The sequence below is a fragment of the Dipodomys merriami genome, unplaced genomic scaffold (genome assembly GCF_024711535.1).
Source record: "Dipodomys merriami isolate MVZ:Mamm:240054 unplaced genomic scaffold, mDipMer1.0.p SCAF_9, whole genome shotgun sequence".
In the NCBI taxonomy this organism is placed as follows: domain Eukaryota; kingdom Metazoa; phylum Chordata; class Mammalia; order Rodentia; family Heteromyidae; genus Dipodomys; species Dipodomys merriami.
This window is the reverse complement of record NW_027206512.1, coordinates 22,427,704-22,435,551: the sequence shown is the minus strand read 5'-3', so window position 1 is coordinate 22,435,551 and position 7,848 is coordinate 22,427,704. Positions and strand designations below refer to the sequence as shown.

The following is a 7,848-nucleotide window of genomic DNA, read 5'->3' as shown; positions in this document are numbered from 1 at the left end:
TAGAATATATAATATAAATACCAAAATCTCATATCAGCAATGAGTTCTGGGTTGCAAAAGAGGATTTACTATTTGCACCTGTCTGTAAGGCTTTGTTACAAATTAAACAAAGACACACACAAGTGCTCAATTTTGCCTATTTATTAATGAAATGATTTCATCTTTTGGTGTCTAATTTTTAAAGTTCTTTCTTTATATATTCCAAGCATGTGCACCCTGTGATGAATAGTTGCAAAGATTTTCACCTAGTCTGTACATTATCTCTATTCTTTCCTTTGATATGTAGAGGCTTTTAATCTGAAACAATCCATTTTCTTAATTGCTTTTATTTCCTAGGCAGTTGAATTTTTTTTTTTTTTTTTTTGGGTCCGGTCGTGGGGCCTGAACTCTGGGCCTGGGCGCTGTCCCTCAGCTCTTCAGCTCAAGGCTAGCGCTCTACCACTTGAGCCACAGCACCACTTCTGGCTTTTTTCTTTTTGCTTATGTGGTGCTGAGGAATCGAACCCAGGGCCTCAGGCATGCAGGCAAGTGCTCTACCACTGAGCCACCTTCCCAGCCCCTCCACGAAAGATTCTTACCTCCAATTAACCACCAGGACATGGGAGTGGCACTGTGGCTCAAAGTGGTAGAGCACTAGCCTTAAGCAAAAGAGCTCAGTAACTGCCCCAGCCCAGAGCCCAAGTCCCAAGTAATGTCAGGTTAATTTCAAAGTATTGTTTGTTTGTTTGTTTGTTTTGGGTCCAGTCATGGGGCCTGAACTCTGGGCCTGGGCGCTGTCCCTCAGCTCTTCAGCTCAAGGCTAGCACTCTACCACTTGAGCCACAGCACCACTTCTGGCTTTTTTCTTTTTGCTTATGTGGTGCTGAGGAATCAAACCCAGGGCCTCGAGCGTGCAAGGCAAGCGCTATACCACTGAGCCACCTTCCCAGCCCCTGGCAGTTGAAATTTTATCTCTTGTTTTCTCTCTGTTTTCTTGTAGTAGTTTCAAAGGTTCAGGTCTTCCATTAAAACCATTCAGCCATTTTGGATTGGCTTTTGTGTAGGGTGAAAGATTGAGTTCTAGTTCTAGACTTCCGTAGCCTTCCCAACATCATCTGTTGAAGCAGCTGTCTTTTCTACCACAACTGTTTTTTGGCATCTTTGCCAAAATTTAGATGATTGTAGCTATGTGAGATTGTTTCTGGATCTCCTATTTTGTTTGTCTTTGTGCTCATTTTGTATCAGAGCCATACTCAAAGCATCTCTTTATCAAATAATTTCCAATGGATAATTCAAAGTTCATTAATCATAATCTCATCTTCCATAATCTCAGACACTAGAAACTTAAGAAAATCAGGAGAGGACGTATGGATAAATTAGAAAATGAGATTATTTCTAATTTATCCATACGTCCTCTCCTGATTTTCCTAAGTTTCTAGTGTCATTTTTCTTCAGACAAGTTTGACAATTTAGACATGCATGGCAGTCTTCTTCCAATCTATGTTACTTTTAATAAATATGCCCATGCCATTCTACAAATAAATGAATTTTTTCTCATTGTAAGCAATCTTTTGATGTAACTGGGGTTCAGATTCAGAGCTCTATGATTGATAGGCAGGCCACTTTAAGCAATTTTATCCTTGAACTGCCTGTGCAGAAATGAAAATCCAGTTTTTGTCTATACTTATTTTGATATTTTAGGATTTCCTTGTAACTACAGTAAAGATGCCAGTGGGGTTTGGGTTAGAGGGGTCATTTTTTTTTTTTTTGTGGTCATGGGGCCTGAACTCTGGGCCTGGGCGCTGTCCTTCAGCTCTTCAGCTCAAGGCTATCACTCTACTACTTGAGCCAGAACACCACTTCTGGTTTTCAAGTGGTTTGTTGGAGATAAGAGTCTCATGGACTTTCCTGCCGGGACTGGCTTTTTTTTTTTTTTTTAATTGTGAAAATACCGGACAGAGGGGTTACAATTACATGGGCAAGATAATGAGTGCATTTCTTATCAAGCATTGTTGCCTCCTCCTTTGTTTCCCCTTCCCATCCCTTCCCTTCTCTTCCCTCTCACACCCCCCCCCCCCCCCCCCCCCGCTCCCCAGCCAAAGCTTTGAACCATGATCCTCAGATCTCAGCCTCTCGAGTAGCTAGGCCACCACGCCCGGCCTAGAGAGGGGTCTTTCTGACCTTAAGAGATCCAATGTAAGTGAAATTCTACTGCTCTTGACAAGAGAGAGTATCGGGAAGACAGGGTCACAACTGCATATAAGCAATTCTCCTAAGAGTTGAGGAAATCTTTTTAGGGGAACATGAATGAGAAGCAATCAGTATGCTTATGTTTTTTTCAACGCAATTTCCTGCTCTTAATTAAAAAGTGCCGGTGATTGGTGATGTTTACATGAAATTCTCAGGAAAGGAAGCTTGTTTTCCCTTGAATTTGACCTAAGATGTATTTCTGACTGTTACACAAGTGGATGCATTGTGAATTGGTTGACTCAGCATGAGGAGCTTCATTCATTCTAGCTTTCCTTGGTGACATTGAATTGTGAAATCTAGATGAGCTTCAGAAGGTCTATGTAAACACTGCAGTGGTCTGGAGACAATCCCCTATCTTCAAGAATTGCTCTATGAAGACCTTATTAAAACCACTGCAAGTATACAGCGAATTCCTCATTTAAAAGAATATACTCTTTAACTGTGTATCAGAAGCTGTCAATTTCAGACAACCTGAGCCCATAGATACTAAACCATAATGAGGACTTTTTTGTGACATCTGAAAGTGAAAAGTCAAAGAAAGATCCAGCAGCAGACATGTTTTGGTCAGGATCTTGGCTCTCACCTTGAATTCCCCAGCCAGATTAGGACCTCATGCTCACAAAGCTGGCTGCCAAGAATAACACAGAAGGTTAAGATGGGAGGAATGGGAGGACAACCACAGGCATAAAAGTTAGCAAGGTCCCATTTCACAAACAAGTCGGGCAGGATGGTTCTTGTCTTTAATTCTTGCTAGATGTGAGGTAGAGGTAAAATGAAGTTAACTCAAGCCTGGTGTGTGTGTGTGTGTGTGGGGGGGTGGTAGAATGTGAGACCCTACTAGCAAAGTAACAAAAGTAAGAAGTGTTGAAGATGTGGGTTAAGAAGTAGAGAAACTGCCTACTAAGCTCAAGGCCTTGACTGTAGACCTCAGTAACACTAACGTAACCCAACTAACCAAGCAAACAAATCAACTACAAAAACCAAAGATGGCTACCAGGCAGTAACTGGGACGGCATGCCTTCATGACCATTTCTGGGTTCAAAATGTTCCTTTTTCACACTCACTGATAATCTCTGTAGGTCTTCACTTAGAATGAACCAAGGTAAACTGGCCATTCTTGCAAAGGGTGTGAAGATATACTGATTGACTTTTGTCTGGAGCTAAAAGTAGGTAGTGAGAACACTCACTCATCAAAGTTACTAGTCCTTTACCAGCCAAAGTATTTCCTTAAAGAAAAATCAGCTGTATTGTGAAGGGGAACACGAAGAGTAAATGGTGATCAGGCTTGTGCAAGATTTTCCATTTTCATAGTGTTCCTATAAGAAATGATATCCCTGGGAAAAATTATGTCAAGTGAAGTAAGTCAGGCTCAGAGAGACAGAGGACACATGTTTTCTCTTATGTGTGGAAGTTAGATCTAAATGTAAATCTCTAAATCTAAATCTAAATGTATGTGTATGCATATGCAGGAAAAGGGAGGACTTGAAGATGAAGTGAGTGGGCAGTCAACTATGGGCAAATACTCATAATATTCAATGTGCATGTGTGAAAATGAAGTCAAGTATTTTGAGGAGATGGATGGGGTTGGAGATATTTAGGGGATGAAGAAAGGGGTGACACTGATCAAGATGCATTGTACTCACAAATTGGCATGTTGAATTTAAACTCCTTGGTACAACTACTTAAAGATAATAATAATAATAAAAAAAAGCCCCCAAACCCAAAAAACTTGAAACGGCCCTAAAAAAAGCAATATTTCATTTTACCTATAGGTGGCAGTAAAACACAGGCCTGGGACATAGGCAGTAGCCACTGAATTCTTAGTTCTGTTACTAGCAAGCACAAGATTTTACGCAAGTCATCATCCTTCCCTGGCTCAACATCTGCATTTGTACATAACCATCCCTCTAGCATTGCTATGAGTAGTAAATGGAATAACGTACGTCGGACACTTTCCTTGGAGCTTGACCCCTCTGTATGGGGACACATGATTTGCTTATGAAATGTAATAATGATTCCCTCTCTTATGTAAGTAATGTGTGTTATTAAGAACAAAGTTAAAAATAAAAAAGCCCCTCCAGGCTTTCCCAGTATTCCCAGAGAATATTATTCCTAATGATCTGAAAACAGAGTTCAGCAGGTTTCTATTGGTGTGGACATGTTCCTATTGGTAGAATGAACCATATTAAAACCCAGGAAACTCCTAACCAAGCAGTCATAGTTTGATTGATCCTTGATTACGTCCTTTAGCTCAGGAAATTGGAAAGTTGAATATGGCAATAATCAAGTGATTTTAATTTGGCCATTAACCCTTTGAGATCATTTATATTGAATTTCACTTTGTAAAAGGCTTTGTTATTATTTTAAAATTTGAATTTTATTGTAAAGGTGATGTACAGAGGGGTTACAGTTACATAAGTAAGGTAGTGAGTACATTTCTTTTAGAACAATGTCACCCCTCCCTCATTTTCTCCCACTTCCTCCCTTCCAACTATCCTCCCCCCAATTGGTTCACCCTTTGTCCCACAGTTTCTGTGATTCTCCTCCCCTTCGCCAAATCAGATAAGCATATATATATGTGTGTGTATATATATATATATATATATATATATATATGACAAAACATACAGAAATAAAAGAATGCTAACAGGGAATAAACCAAAGGGGAGAAAAAGAAAGAACTGCAAACAATACAATAAAAATTTCTTGGATTTCAATTTGATAAACATCATTGTATGGGGTCATCTGCACCTAGCGATTGAGAAGTTGTGATTCTCCTAAGAATATCCTAGACATATTCTAGTTATTACAAATGAGTTTAAAACTTCCAAAGATCCAGAAACACAACAAATTTTTTAAAAAGGTTGGATAAATGGGATTGAATTAAACTGAAAAGTTTCTGCATGGTAAAGGACATAGCTAGCAGGATAAAAAGCAAGCCCACAGATTGGGAGAATACATCAGATAAGGGCCTCATATCTAAAATATACTGAGGGCTCAAAAAATTAAACTCCCCCAAAACAAATCCTCAAAGAAACAACAACCCCATCAATAAATCAGCTGTAGACTTAAAGAGAGACTTCTCTTAAGAAGAAATAAGAATGACAATTAGACACATGAAGAAATGGTCAACATCTCTAGCCATAAGAGAAATGCAGACCAAACTACACTGAGATTCCACCTCTTCCCAGTTAGAATGGCCTTTATCAAGAAAATAAAGAATAACAGATTCTGACAGGGATGTGGCCAAAAAGGAATGCTACTACACTGTGGGAATGTAAACTTGTTCAGCCTCTCTGGAAAGCAGTATGTAGGTTCCTCAAAAGATTAAACATAGAACTTCCCTATAATCCAGCAATCCCACTCCTGAGCATTTACCCAAATGACCACAAACAAGGCCACACTAAAGCTAACAGCACAACCATATTCATTCCAGTATTATTTACTATAGCTAAGATATGGAATCAGTCCAGATGCCCCAGTAGGTGAATGGATCAAGGAAATGTAGTATATGTACACTGGAATTCTATGCTTCCATCAGAAAGAATGACATTGCCCCATTTGTAAGGAAATGGAAAGACTTGTAAAATATTATTAAATGAAGTAAGCCAGACCCAAAGAAATATAGGCTGCATGTTTTCCCTCATTCGTAAAATACTTTGTGTGGGGGGTTGGGGTGCGGTGGGGGGAGAGTAGCTCTAATCATTTGTTTTAAAGCACGCCTGAAAAGGCTTAGACTAAACTCCTTCAGGAAATCTCAATCAGCTTCGAGGTCTGAATGAATCACTTATGAGTGATTGCAGCAAAGCAAGTTTTGCTTTGCTTGACTGTTCTTACATATTTACAGAAGTGGTAAACGTAGTGCAATTTATATACAATTTGGGTTCTGTAAAACGTGGTTGGGGCAGGGGAAACGATTTTAACTTGGGAGACAAAAATATCTCTCCTGAAATCCTAGCAGCACCATTTGTCAGATGTGGCAATTTAGAAAATGCCTGCACATCTCTTAAGCTGTTTCTGAATCTGAGAAAGGAGTATCAATACCTGCTTTGTAGAGTTTGTAGAATGATTGGAAAACAATGGTTGTGGTTGTCTTTCAGAGTAGCCAAAAACAGATATTAAGTGCACAAAGGAATTCTTATTTAAGAAACTGCATTGGTACACCTGCAATTGTAAGGATATATCTATCCTAGAATGAGAAGTTCTTAAAATTCCATTTCCTGTTATTGAAAAGTCCCACACCAGATCACAAAGAGTTCTGCTGTTAGGTCTCATGGTTTCAAGTCCAAAGTAGGGATTTGCTTACTCTGTGCCATTGAGAACAACAAATAAGATCCAATTGCTGCTGCTGCCCAATCTATTAAATCTGTAATCTCAGCTTTGGTTATATACTGTACTGTCTTGTGAAAGTTTAAAAGATCTTAGTACCTTAGCCTACCATAAACAATTAAAGTAGGTCTAGTCTTGAACAAGTTATCAGTGTTTTTGTTGTTGTTTGCTTTTAAGAAACAACAGAAAAATTTCAAGTGTGCCCCATGTAGAGATACAACATTGTGAATGGATACTTCTCTCATGCAAGGGTACATTGCTACCTTGCTGCTTTGATCCATGTAGCCAGTTCTTAGACTGCCCTTTGAGTTGCCAGCCTCTAGGATGATTATTTTTATCCTCTCTGCTTCTATGGCCAACCCAGTTCTGGGGAACAAAAGAAAAAGAAAAACTTTTCACCAAAATACTCCCCTGCTCCATCAAGTATTACCTTTTCTCATGGGACCACAATCATCTTTATCCATGAAAAGAGCATGTCACTTCTTCTCCAGGAGGGCTGTTAATTTTGTGTTTTGTTTTCAGTCCTGGGACCCATCCCAGAGCTTCATGCATGATAGACTAGTATTTTGCCATGAATCTCTCTCCAGCTCTACTCTACACTTCTAAAAATAATTTTATGTGTTAAGAAATATGTATGTCTGCTCCCAGTACAAAGACATGTGTATATACTTATACATAAAATATAGGATCATTTTATTAGAAAAGAAGCTATTAAATTATCTGAACTAACATGGATAAACTCACAGACTTGACTGTTCTGTAATGTTTCTAAAGACATATTTTTCTTTTTGCCAGTCCTGGGTCTTGAATTCAGGGCTTGATCACTCTCTCTGAGCCTCTCTGTGCTCAAGGATAGTTCTCTACCACTTGAGCCACAGCATGACTTCCAGTTTTTTCTGAGTAGTTTATTGGAGATAAGAGTCTCATGGATTTTCCTGACTGGACTAACTTTAAACTGTGATACTCACATCTCAGCTTCCTGAGTAGCTAGGATTACAGGTGTGAGCCACCAGCGCCTAGCTAAAGACAAACTTTTAAACAACCAAAAATTGTCAGTGGTGTTTGTTCAGTTTGAAAACTATCAAGAATTGTTGATATTGTTGATATTGGGTTTGAATCCAATTTTGGGGATCTGAATCCCTAAAACATCTCCAATCCAAACAGTCTTGTCTATATATATATATTGCTGAGCTTTGCTGGTGGATTACTAATTGCTCTGCAATTGACCTTGATTTAAGGCATAGAAGCAGAAACTCCTGTACAAATACTTGCCAGTATTTGCTACAGGAT

The 7,848-nt window shown here is 39.1% G+C and overlaps 1 non-coding gene across 1 annotated transcript; it reads right to left on the bottom strand.

Annotated features, from left to right (window-relative positions):
* On the bottom strand, positions 1-127 carry LOC138821140 (small nucleolar RNA SNORA40). The gene has a single exon (XR_011370078.1). It is a non-coding gene; the product is annotated as a small nucleolar RNA SNORA40 (small nucleolar RNA).
* Between the last annotated feature and the right edge of the window lie 7,721 nt (positions 128-7,848).